Here is an 11,832-nt window from a genome sequence, read left to right as displayed (position 1 = left end):
TGCATCAATTGTTAGTGTGCTTACAAGTTGGTGGGTCTCCCAGCCTTTGTTTGACTTTTCCTAGTTGTTTTTACTGACTATTGTTACTTACCTAGTTTCACGCCTGAACTCTGAACTCACCTTGCCTAATTATTAAAAAATTGATTTTAAAGAATTTGATTTGGGTTACATTTTAAAAATTAGAGAGAATTGACATTTTAGTGATTTTGAATCTTTCTGGTAAGAACATTTCTCCTGATAATCCCTATGGTTTACAGTGTTCCATAGATTCTTTCTTGTAGATTTTGCACATTGCCAGGTCTGTACCTGTTTAGTTTTACCTTTTTTTTTTTCTAGCAAAAATGGAATTTTCTTTTTCACTATTACATGAAAACTGATAATTTTCATACATTTGGAAGTTTTTGGTTTTGTGATAATTTTATTTAACAAAATATTTTATTATTTGTAGGATGATTTTTATTATGAGTCTTCTATATATGCAACCATTTCTTCTGTAAACAAAGAACTTAATTCTTTCCTTTGGATTAGGACTCATATTTCTCTCTAATTATGTTGGCTCTGCATCAGTGCATTAGTACCTAAGACAAAGCGGGTGTTCTTTGGATTGCTCTTCACTTTAGTGTGAGCACCGCTCAACCTTTCTGTTAGGCAAGATGCTGGGTTTGGAGGTGACAAATGGATCTTTATAAAACTAAAGAAAAGTCACTGATTTTAAAATTCATATTAATTTATGACGGTCTCTCTGCCATATACAGACAGTCGTATGTTTGTTTCTTACTGTGATAAACCTTATTAATGGATCTCCTAATGTTAAAACATCCACTTGCAGTATTGGTTTGGTTACTGAGAGTTTTTATTTGCAAGTTATTTTCGTTAAGCTTCTTCATCCTTATTTAATAATGCACTTGTTCTATAGCAGTGTACATGGTTTTTATGTAAATATTAACTCAGTTCACAAAAGAATTGGAAATGACAGCGAGCAGAGCCACGTACTGTGTAATAACATTAAAACAATTTAGCCTTCGAGGTTCGTGGACTCCCTCAATTGTACTGTTTTATTCTGGTAATTTGCAGGGAGGTAGAGAGTTTGACAACTCCTGCTATTTCTTCTATGAAATTTTCCTTAAACTAGTGTTTTCCTTGTCCTTGGTGTTTTGGGTATATATTCAGCCCCTCTTTTCTTTCTTTCTTTTTTTTTTTTTTTTTTTTTTTTTTTTTTTTTTTTGGTTTTTCGAGACAGAGTTTCTCTGTGTAACCGTGGCTGTCCTGGAACTCACTCTATAGACCAGGCTGGCCTTGAACTCAGAAATCCGCCTGCCTCTGCCTGCCAAATGCTGGGATTAAAGGTGTGCGCCACCACCGCCCATCCCCCTCTTTTCTTTTTGTTTGTGCGCTGTGTATGTTCGCAGTGTGTGTCTGTGTGTGCGTGTGCGTGTGCGTGCGTGCGTGCGTGCGTGCGTGTGTGCGTGCGTGTGTGTGTGTGTGTGTGTGTGTGTGTGTGTGTAGGGTAGAGGTCAACACCGAGTATCTTCTTCAGTTGTCGACCACCTTAATTTTCTGGGACAGGGTCTAGTCTCTTCACTGAAGCTGGAGTGTGCTAGTTTGCCTAGGCTAGCCAATCGGTGAGCTCTGGTGATGCAGGTGTCTCCACTGCTCTCTTAGAACTAGGGCTACAGACACACCTGAGTTTTGTTAGTGCTGGATGTAGGGAAAGAGGTCTGAGCCCACTTGCAGATGAAAATCCTTGACCCAAACTCGCCAATCCCTGAGCAGGAAAATCCACCAACGCCTAGGCTCAATGCAAGCCCAGGACTTGAAGGGAAATCTCTACCCTGAAAAACTCCTCCCAACACCCCCCATTTAAGCCAGTGTTCTTCCCAGTGCCCCCCTGCTTCTCTCTGGAGCAGAGACACTACCTTGCGTCTCTCCCAGTAGATCTCTCACATGAGGTTTGTTATGCAGTGTGACCTTGTGATATTTCTTGGCTCCAGACTGCCAGGATACCTCTCCCCTGAGCCCTAACACTTGCATTGAGAAAACCTTTCCCTTCAGAATTGTAACACTTGGCATCGGGAAACTCCCACCTCAGAGCTGTAACGTTTCCATTGGAGAAACTTTTTCCCTCAGATCTATAACACTTCCACTGGGCATCTGAATTTAGTTCCTCTAGCATATATGGCAGACCCTTTACCCGCAAAAACATAACCCCAGCCTTCCTCCCACCCTCTCACCCTTCCTTCCTTCCTCCCTTTCCTTCCTTCCTTCCTTCCTTCCTTCCTTCCTTCCTTCCTTCCTTCCTTCCTTCCTTCCTTCCTTCCTGGGATGGACTTTTTACTATGTAGTTCAGTTTGACCTTCAACTTGCAATCCTCCTGCCTCAGCTTCTCAAGTGCTGCTGTGATTACGTTTGTATCAAAACACTGAGCTAAATTTGCTTTTATTCTTGAATCTTACGTGCGCGCGCGCGCGCGTGTGTGTGTGTGTGTGTGTGTGTGTGTGTGTGTGTTTAACTATGCATTTGTGTTTTTCAATAATTCTGTAAAATCTCTGGCATCTTCTTTCCTACTATTGCCGTGGGATTGTTTCCATATAGGACCAGATAAATTTACTTTTCAGTCTGGATTTTCCATGAGCACATGGGTAATAGAAATTTGAATCCTACACTTCTGTGACAATACTTTTGTAGTCTTCAATCGTCAGGGGAGATTTTGGTTATAACTGTTGATTTTTTTTCTCTTTCTCTTTGAATCCAGAATTCCAGAGACAAGATTCCCTTCTAGTTCCTGGCTGGAAGAACAGGTTTGTTTGTTTGTTTGTTTTTCTTCACTTGGCCGGTTCAGGTGAGGTATAGGCTATTTTTGCTCTGTGTGGCTTATTCAGGGGTTTCAGATCAGTTTGGGGTAGTCATTATTTACTGTCCCTCATTTGCAGCCATGGATTCCTGATGATTTAAGATCCTGATATTGATTTTGGTGCATCTTCTTATGCAATTCTTCAAGAGCTGCTTCTTTTTCTCTTAGAATTTGCTTAAGTCTTCTTATTTTTTCATCTCTTATGGTTTCTTCTAGTTCTGGTGGTGTCACTGGAAAAATGTCTTCAGTAAATATTTTTATTAAAATAAGTACTTTGTTCAAAAGATGTGCTTGAACTTAATGTGCCCTTTTCCTGCTTGTCATGAGAACAGTGTTCTGCCTCAGTTCTCTTGTCTTTGAGGGTGTACTATGGCTTGTGACAGTGTTATGTTGTGATATGTCTGAGGTTGGTAAAATACTACTAAGGAGTTGGAACTAGCAACATCAGTTCCATTCATGACATTCATGACCATGTCACCAGCATTCTCAATTTTTCTCTTTTTTGCATAGTGCATCTTCTTCATGGTTTTTGTTCATCTTTTCTTAGAGAAACTCTGGTTTTTTCCTTCTTCCTTCTCCACAAAGTCTGCATCTTTGTAAGAACTACTTTTAACCAAACTGTTAAAGGAATTAAAACCTTTTCCAGAGTCCAGATGGTCAGGAATTTGAGTAAGACATACTCTCGAATCTTTAGTGAAACCAAATATCTTTTTAAATTCAGCATCTTTCTTCAGATAGGATGCCTTAGTATTAGTATGGCTTCCTTGAGAATATTTCTTGTTACTTCTTTCTTGAATTTCTTTTTTAATATTGATGCCATCTCGTACTGGGTCAGTGCGAGCCTGACTTTTCCTCTGCAGTTTTCAGAAAGATGCTCTGGAGACTAATAGACATTTTAGATGGGTGGGAGGGAAAAGGGCAGTGAGTAGCGTGAGCACAGGGTCCCCAAGTAGGCGTGAACCAGAGCGCGACTGTGGAGCCGCAGTGTCTGAGGTGAGCAAACAGAAGTGTGTCAAGATCCTGATATTGAAATCTACTTCATTTTTCCACTTCCATGAACCCCCACCTTTCAGCTTGTAATTTGTTTGTTTGATTGGTTGATTTGGTTTTGCTTGATCTCAGGTGAATATTTTTATTTTTCTATCTTGTGATTCAGGAAATCATTTTGCTACCATTTAGACATGTCCTTTTGTTTTATAGTTAGAAACTATCATGCAACATAGTTGTCTTAGGGTTTTATTGCTTTAAAGAGACACCATGACCAAGGCAATTCTTATAAAGGAAAACATTTAATTGGGGCTTCCTTATAGTCTCAAAGTTTTATTCCATTATCCTCATGGCAAGAAACATGGTAGCGTACAGAATGACATGGTGTTGGGGACGGAACCCAGAGTTCTACATCTTGATCCACAGGCAGCAAGGAGAGACTGTATGCCGTGCAGAGTATAGATGAGACCTCAAAGCCTGTCTACACAGTGACACACTTCCTCCAACAAGGCCACACCCACTCCAACAAGGCCACACCTACTACTAGTGCCGCTCTTTATGGGCCAAGCCTTCAAACACATGCTATGGGGACCATACCTATTCAAACCACCACAATAGTCATGTTGTTGATGTAGTGATGCCAATTTGTTTATACACATGTATCAACGTGGACCCACATGTGGCTTGGTACATGTGCAGAGATCATGGATAACCTTGGCTGTTGATTGTACTAGTTACTCTTTTATGTTTGTGATAAAGTGTCACAACCAAGGCGACTTATAGAAAGAAGGATTTATCTGCAGGCTTAGGGCTCCAGAGGGATAAGAACCCATCACAACATGATGAAAAGCTTGGTAACAGACAGGCAAGCTCAAGCCTTAATTCACAAACAGATAGCTAAGAGAGCTAACTCAAACTAAAATGAGTCTTTTGAAATCTCAAACCTGCCCCTGGTGGTATGTTTCCTCCAACATAGCCACACCTCTTAATTCTCCCCAATTAAGAACTAAAAATTAAAATCCCCGAGACTTATGGGGAATATTTCATTCAAACATTGACTTTTTAACTCATCTGAGACAGGGCTCCTATCTTTCGCATACACCAGGCTAGCTGTCCTACTGTCTTCTGCTGATTCTCTTGTCTCTCCTGCCCAACTCAGTTGCACTAGGATTATTGACACTTGCTGCTATGCCCAGTTTTACACAAGTGTTCCGGGGATTTGAACTCAGGTCCTCCAACTTATACAGTAAACCCTTAACCCATTGAGCCATCTCCCCAGGCAGTAGTTTGAAAACTTCTTTTCATTTTTTGCTCTTTTTTCTTTCTGTTGGACCAGAGGACCAGAGGACCAGAGGTTGAACCAGGGTTTGATGCTTGCTAGCAGGCACTTCATCACTGAGCAATGTCCTAAGCAATTTCTTCATCTTAAACTATTTTGAGACGGTTGTCACTAAGCTTTTTAGGCTAGCCTTGGACATCTGATCCTCCTCCTATACCAACCGCCCTGGATAGCTAGGATCTAAAACTGCATCTACAGGCTTAGTTTGATTTTAGTTTTAATCTAGACTTGAGTTTTCCTCCAGATAGTAAGTAAAATATTTCTTACCTTTTACCATAGTCATGATCATGTGGGTTTGGCTAAACTAGTGGTTCTCAACCTGTTGGTCATAACCCCTTTGACAAACTTCTGTCTCCAAATATATTTATGTTACAATTAATAACAGTAGTAAAATTACAGTTATGGCTGGGCAGTGGTGGCACACACACTTGAGAGGCAGAGACAGGTGGATTTCTGAATTCGAGGCCAGCCTCGTCTACAGAGTGTGTTCCAGGACAGCCAGGGCTACACAGAGAAACCCTGTCTCAAAACAAAACAAAACAAAACAAAACAAAACAAAACAAAACAAAATTACAGTTATGAAGTAGCAATGAAAATAATGTTATGGTTGGGGGCTTACCACCATGTGAGGAACTGCACTAAAGAGCAGCAGCATTAGGAATGTTGAGAACCATGGGAAGCAGCTTTTAAAAAGTTTCATTTGTATGTGTGTTAGAGTTTTTGTATGGAGGTCAGAGGACAACTTGCAGGGGACAGTGTTCTCTTTCTATCATGTAGATCCCAGCAATAAAATTCAGGCTGTCAGACGTGGCAGCAAGTGCCATTATCAACTAAGAAATCATGTCAGTCTGAACTTCTCTTAAAAATTAAATACCTATAAACATCTCCCGAAACATATTTAAAGAAGCAGCTATCTCGGTCATAAACAGGGTATTTTGGTGAAAGAGCAGGTGAAGTCTTGCTATCTTCTCAGTGTTTAGCAGATCCTGGGGCATCAGCACAGCCAGCCTATTGGCAAAGAGTCTCGTTCAGATTCCTTGCTATGAGGCAGGATCCTGTAGGTTCTTATGATGAGTGTACATTTTTAAGTTGTCAGCTCTCCCTCGGCCAACCTCTGCCCTCCATAATCCCAGAACACTTATCATGTGGCAATGATCCTTCATCTGTTCATTTCTTCAAAGAGAATCTTTTATTATGAAGGCAGAAATTGACGTGAAATTGATTTGCTCCAATGACTGGCCTAAATAGTTTATTAGAAAACAAGTTCAAATACTTCATTATAACTTTAATAAAGACAAAATTTTCTTCTGCCACAACCTTTCTTTCTTCTGTTCACAAAGTCCAGTCTCTACATTCTATATTGAAAACGAGGTAACAATCTTTACCAGCTACCTGAAGAAAACTTTGTCATATCTTGAATGCTGTCAGTAATTTGGCTGTAAATGACTTTTTTGGTCATTTAACATATATGCTGTAGATCTTCTATCATTACAACTAAATGCAGTCTTGAGAGATACTGAAAGTATCATAAGCATAAGAACAGTTTGGGCTGGGATGGCAAGATGGCTCAAGGGATAAAGGCTCTTACCTTCAAGGGTGCTAAAATTAGTTGAGCCCCAGGACCCATACAGTGAACAGAGAGAAGCAGCTTCTGCAAGAAGTTCTGACTTCCACATGTGTGCCTATGAGCCTACTAGCCATGTGCACGCACACATATGCACTAATAATTGTAATAAAGTTTTGAAGGACCCTTTTGGTACAGAAAAATTACTTATTTTTCAACTACACCCTCTTCTGCTTCCCTGAGTGGATTTGGCCATGTTGCTTCTATGTTTAGTGAGCAGCACAGGTGAATCTGATAGACAGAAATTGGGGTCTGTCAGCTCAGAAAACTCATAGTGTATTGATCCACAAATCTTTTAGTCCAAATTCCTGTTTCTCTTTTATGTGTATCTGTCTCAATGCTTCTGGCTCTAGGACATGTCAGCATACCAGTAACATATTGAACTGCATTGTGTTTAAATTATAACTTACTTCTATGTTGATTACTTCCAGGCCTAGAATGATTTTTTTTTTTAATGTTCTGTGTCTTTAGAATTTTTCGGACCTGTATGTGTTTTTTTTATTCTTTTCTTAATATTGAAGTTATAAATTATAGCTTTGATGTTTGATAGCCTTCTAAGAGATACAGAGATGTCTCCTTTGCTGAAACGATCCTGCATTTTGTCTGCCAGTTTGGGTAAGGACGTGTTATCTTCCTGCTTTGGCAACCCTAATGTGAAGTCGCAGCGCCTGGCTCGTCCTTTGCACTGCCTCCTACCCATGCTACTGGCATAGATTTCATTTTGATTTTCTTTAATTACCTGATGAATCTGTGGATTCCTCTCCCACAGTATCCAACTTATAAATAATATTATTTCTATCATCGTCCAAATTTATCATAGGATGTATTTAACAAGATGCCATTGTATCTTTACTTTTATAATCCATTTTGTTACTCATGGAACACAATCTTATAATTTAACAGGCATCCATTTTGTTTTTTGTCTTGAACTCACACCCACAGTCTAACCTCTGGTACCAAGCAGAAGGGATCATAATTTGAATTCCATTTTTTTAAAATATATAATTGAAATATAATTTATTGTAACAACAGTGTAGGAGGGTATAGCTTGAGTAAGCACTTGGGATGAGTAAATCATCCCTGGCCACAGGCAGAACAATAACACTACATCTCAGAGTGAGGGGTCAGGCTCTTCAATGGAGAGTAGATTGAGGGCAGGTGGGAGTCACTCACATCTCATGGTTTTATTGTTTGAAATTAAGTGTAGAGTGATGATTTGTTAGAAAAGCTCAACAGACCCTTAGAAAATTAGAGTAGCCTGAGATATTAAATCTACTGGCTTAAGATGTCATCCTGCTGTTGAGAGATGAGACACACACACACACACACACACACACAAAGCTAAACATGAGCAATATGAAGCAGTGACCACTTTCTTTGTTACAGACTGCTAGCAAATTTACCTCCTAGTGATGAGGAGAAAGACAGCGCCTCAGGGGCTTTCACGGGGCTGTCTTCTACTCTCCAGTGGCCCAGCTACGTATCCCAGAGACTGGACTGTAGGGCTCAGGCATTTGGGGCAAGATCTCTCCCTCTTGGAAACATGTTGCTGTGTGTTGGGAACCACAGGAAAATAGAGGGAAGCAGCTATGGCGTTGCCACAGCACAGCAGCGGGGGTGGGGACTTAATCAGGAAGAGGAGATGCCTGCGGTCTTGTGGGCTTGTTTTCCGCTAGTCTCATTTTCATATAATTATATTCAATTATGACAATACCTGTTAGTAGGCTTTTGTATCAGAACGCAGTATTCTTACAGTGTTTGTGAATTTTTTTAAAATAAAATCATGCATGACCACTTACTTTTTCATTGGGGTCTAAAAAGCTAAATAAGGCCATGCTCTAATTGAATCATGTAACATGTCTACGCGTGTTCAAGCATCCATTCACCTTTCAGGAGCAGCAGCTGTTGTGGTGTCTGGTGTACTGTTCATCTGTGAGGGAGAGACAACATTAATAATTAATCATAATAGTAGTAATTGTGCCTGTTAAGTCTGTAGAAACAGCACTACCGTAGAGCAGTGATAAAGGGAAACACATTTTGATTCATTTAAAAACCCATCACATTTATAAATGAAATAATGCTCTAGAAGTGACATAGTCAGGGCCTTAGCTCTACCATGTTGGGTTGCTAAGTCTGACCCAATGGCACCGCCTAACACATTTAGAGTGTCTGAAATACTCCTCATTCATTCGTGGGAATTTGTGTGGTAAACAGAGGTGAGGGCATGGGCCCTAATTTGGAGTTTGCTTTCCAATTCTTTCCTCATCTTTCTTTCTTTCTTTCTTTCTTTCTTTCTTTCTTTCTTTCTTTCTTTCTTTCTTTCTTTCTTCCTTTTTTGTTGTTTTTGTTTTTGTTTTTTTTGTTTTTTGTTTTTTGAGACAGGGTCTTTCTGTGTATCCCTGGCTGTCCTGGATCTCACTCTGTAGACCAGGCTGGCCACGAACTCAGAAATCTGCCTGCCTCTGCCTCCCAAGTGCTGGGATTAAAGGTGTGGACCACCACTGCCCAGCTTCCTCATTTTCTAAGATCCGACTGAGGAAAATTAAACAACACACCAAATGTTACTAATGTCTCAAATTCTAACTTAGAATGGGATGTGAGTATAATTTATAATTAGATTCATTTTCTGACATTTCTGCATTATTAATAATGCTTTCCCAGGATAAATTATCATTCAAAGGAATCCAATTTCAGGGCCACAGAAAAAAATAAGTAGAATTCTGATTTTTTTTTTTTTTTTATTCTAAGAAGTTGTGCCTCATTCATAGGCAAAACATAATAGACTTTTAAAAAGTAGATGAATATCTGGCATTGATTTCATGGGGTTCAATGAGTATGGGTTCAGCTTCTGACTGTGTCTTCTGTCTGCATGTCTGTGTTTATGTGCACATAGGAGACATACCTGAGTGGAGGTACTGGTTTTCCTAGTCTGGCCAGCTTCACATACAGACAGGAGGAAGTAGGCTTCTCTACCTCAGTGTGCTTTGGGAGTTAAGGTTGCTAATGCGAGAAGAGAGTTACCCCGGATGCCTTTATCTTGCACTCTTCTCTTTCATTTCCCCATTCTGTTTCCTAATGGCAAAGGAGTTAGGCATCTATGCCTTATGACTTTATGGATTTTTATCTTTAACATGTCAGGTAGTTGGCGCACGCCTTTAGTCCCAGCACTTGGGAGGCAGAGGCAGGCGGATTTCTGAGTTCGAGGCCAGCCTGGTCTACAGAGTGAGTTCCAGGATAGCCTGGGCTACACAGAGAAACCCTGTCTCGAAAAACAAACAAACAAACAAACAAACAAAAACTGTCAGGTAGTTTCTAAGTCTAGTGAATTTCAGTGTAATTTGCTAACTCTTGAATGGCACTTTCATAATATATACTGTGAGGTGAGATAAAATATTTGAGATAAATATTTCCAAATACTAAAATTAATGATATAGAACTACTAGGCAATGAAGTAAAATTATAGGAACTAAGTTACATTTATGGTGTGTGTGCAGGCAGGTACACGTGTGTCACGGTGTCTGTGGAAGTCAGAGGAGCTTTGCATTCACAGCAGTTGATTTTCTCCTTCAATATTCACCTCGGGGGTCAAGCTGAGCTCACCAGCATTTGTGGGAAGTCCCTTTACCTGCCGAGCCATTGATCTCACCATCACTGAGACTTTTTTTTTTTTTTTTTTTTTTTTTTTTTTTTTTTAGCAAAAGGAAATTTGAGAAAGGCATTTAAGGTCTGGCATATAATCTAGGCAAAGTAATAGAAAATCTGCAGAAAAAGAAGGCTCATTTGAGACAGGTCTAACTGGTGAGCTAGTTTCCATTCATTCCAGATTCAAAAGCAACCATAGGAGGCTCAGCCATCTTTGGGGTGAGGACTGTTACTGAACCAAGTGTTTTGGGCTTACCATATGGCTACCCCAAAACTAGCTCGAAGCCATATAGATACTGGTGTTTAAGTTAACACACCACCTCAGTGGTGATGGCTACTGTCCTGCATCCTAATAGTCTGAATTTCAGGGCCTTGGGGCATAAGTACTCCATCTAGTGTGTGAGCATGCGCATTTGTGCACACATACACGCACACACAATATTTCCAGCTGATATTTAGAGGGATACAACCAAAATCAAGATGCCTCTCAGCCTGCATGTCAAAGAAGTCTCTAGAAACAGCCCCTCTGCAGATGCTGCCGAAGCAGGAGCCTCATTCAGAGATTCTCACTGAGTCCAGACATCAGAGTTCTACAACCTGCTGCCAAATGCCACCCTTCTGCAGCTTGCTCACAGGCTAATGTGAGTGTGAGCTGGGTGATTTGGTTGTAAAAATTTAAGGATGTTAAATAAAAGTGATTAGTACCCTTACATGCCATGGCGCTTAGGATGGGTTGTGGTTATGGGATGTTTCCCAGACAGAGCTCATCGTAGGCCTTGGACGCATTTTGATATAGCAATATTCATCATGCCCAGCTTAGGAGTAAATACAGTAAGTTATTCTGGCTTGATCCTGATTATGGTGAGATCTTATCCCTCAGTGTCTATGGGCTCTAAATGACTTCTTCTCCTTTGACACCACCTTTCATGCAAACCCTTGTCCTATAGCTGCAGTGAGCCCTGGCTTGTCACAGGGGCCAACTGAAGCCAGATGGAGTATTCTTTTTCTTTTAATCAAAGGATGCCACACACAAACTTTGAGAAACCATACCCTCTGGAAGCTCTCAAATACCATGGCCAAAACAAATTAGATTCCACATGCTGTAGCTTCAGCCCTTTATGTCTTAACCTGATCCTAGCGACCGTTCAAAGCAGCTGATAGTTATTATACACTCATTCTCCAGGGTTTGTTTACTGTTAGCCCCAGTAATCATGCCTCAGTTGTCTCCTTTAGAAAATGATAAATTATCGTGGTTCCTTGTAAACTATCACTGTGAAATAAATACTTGTTTCAGTTTCGTTGCATAATCCCGCCTACATCTGCTTGGTGGCATAAACTCTGCCAAGATGCCATTATTCAGAGACTGTTCACTAATTCCCTATGAGCCCC

At 40.3% G+C, this 11,832-nt stretch overlaps 1 pseudogene; it reads right to left on the bottom strand.

The window, feature by feature from the left end:
• Window positions 1-2,920: 2,920 nt before the first annotated feature.
• Window positions 2,921-7,501, bottom strand: LOC116104584 (annotated as a pseudogene).
• Between the last annotated feature and the right edge of the window lie 4,331 nt (window positions 7,502-11,832).

This window comes from Mastomys coucha, unplaced genomic scaffold (genome assembly GCF_008632895.1).
Source record: "Mastomys coucha isolate ucsf_1 unplaced genomic scaffold, UCSF_Mcou_1 pScaffold22, whole genome shotgun sequence".
NCBI classification, from domain to species: domain Eukaryota; kingdom Metazoa; phylum Chordata; class Mammalia; order Rodentia; family Muridae; genus Mastomys; species Mastomys coucha.
This window is presented reverse-complemented; position numbering and strand designations above follow the sequence as displayed.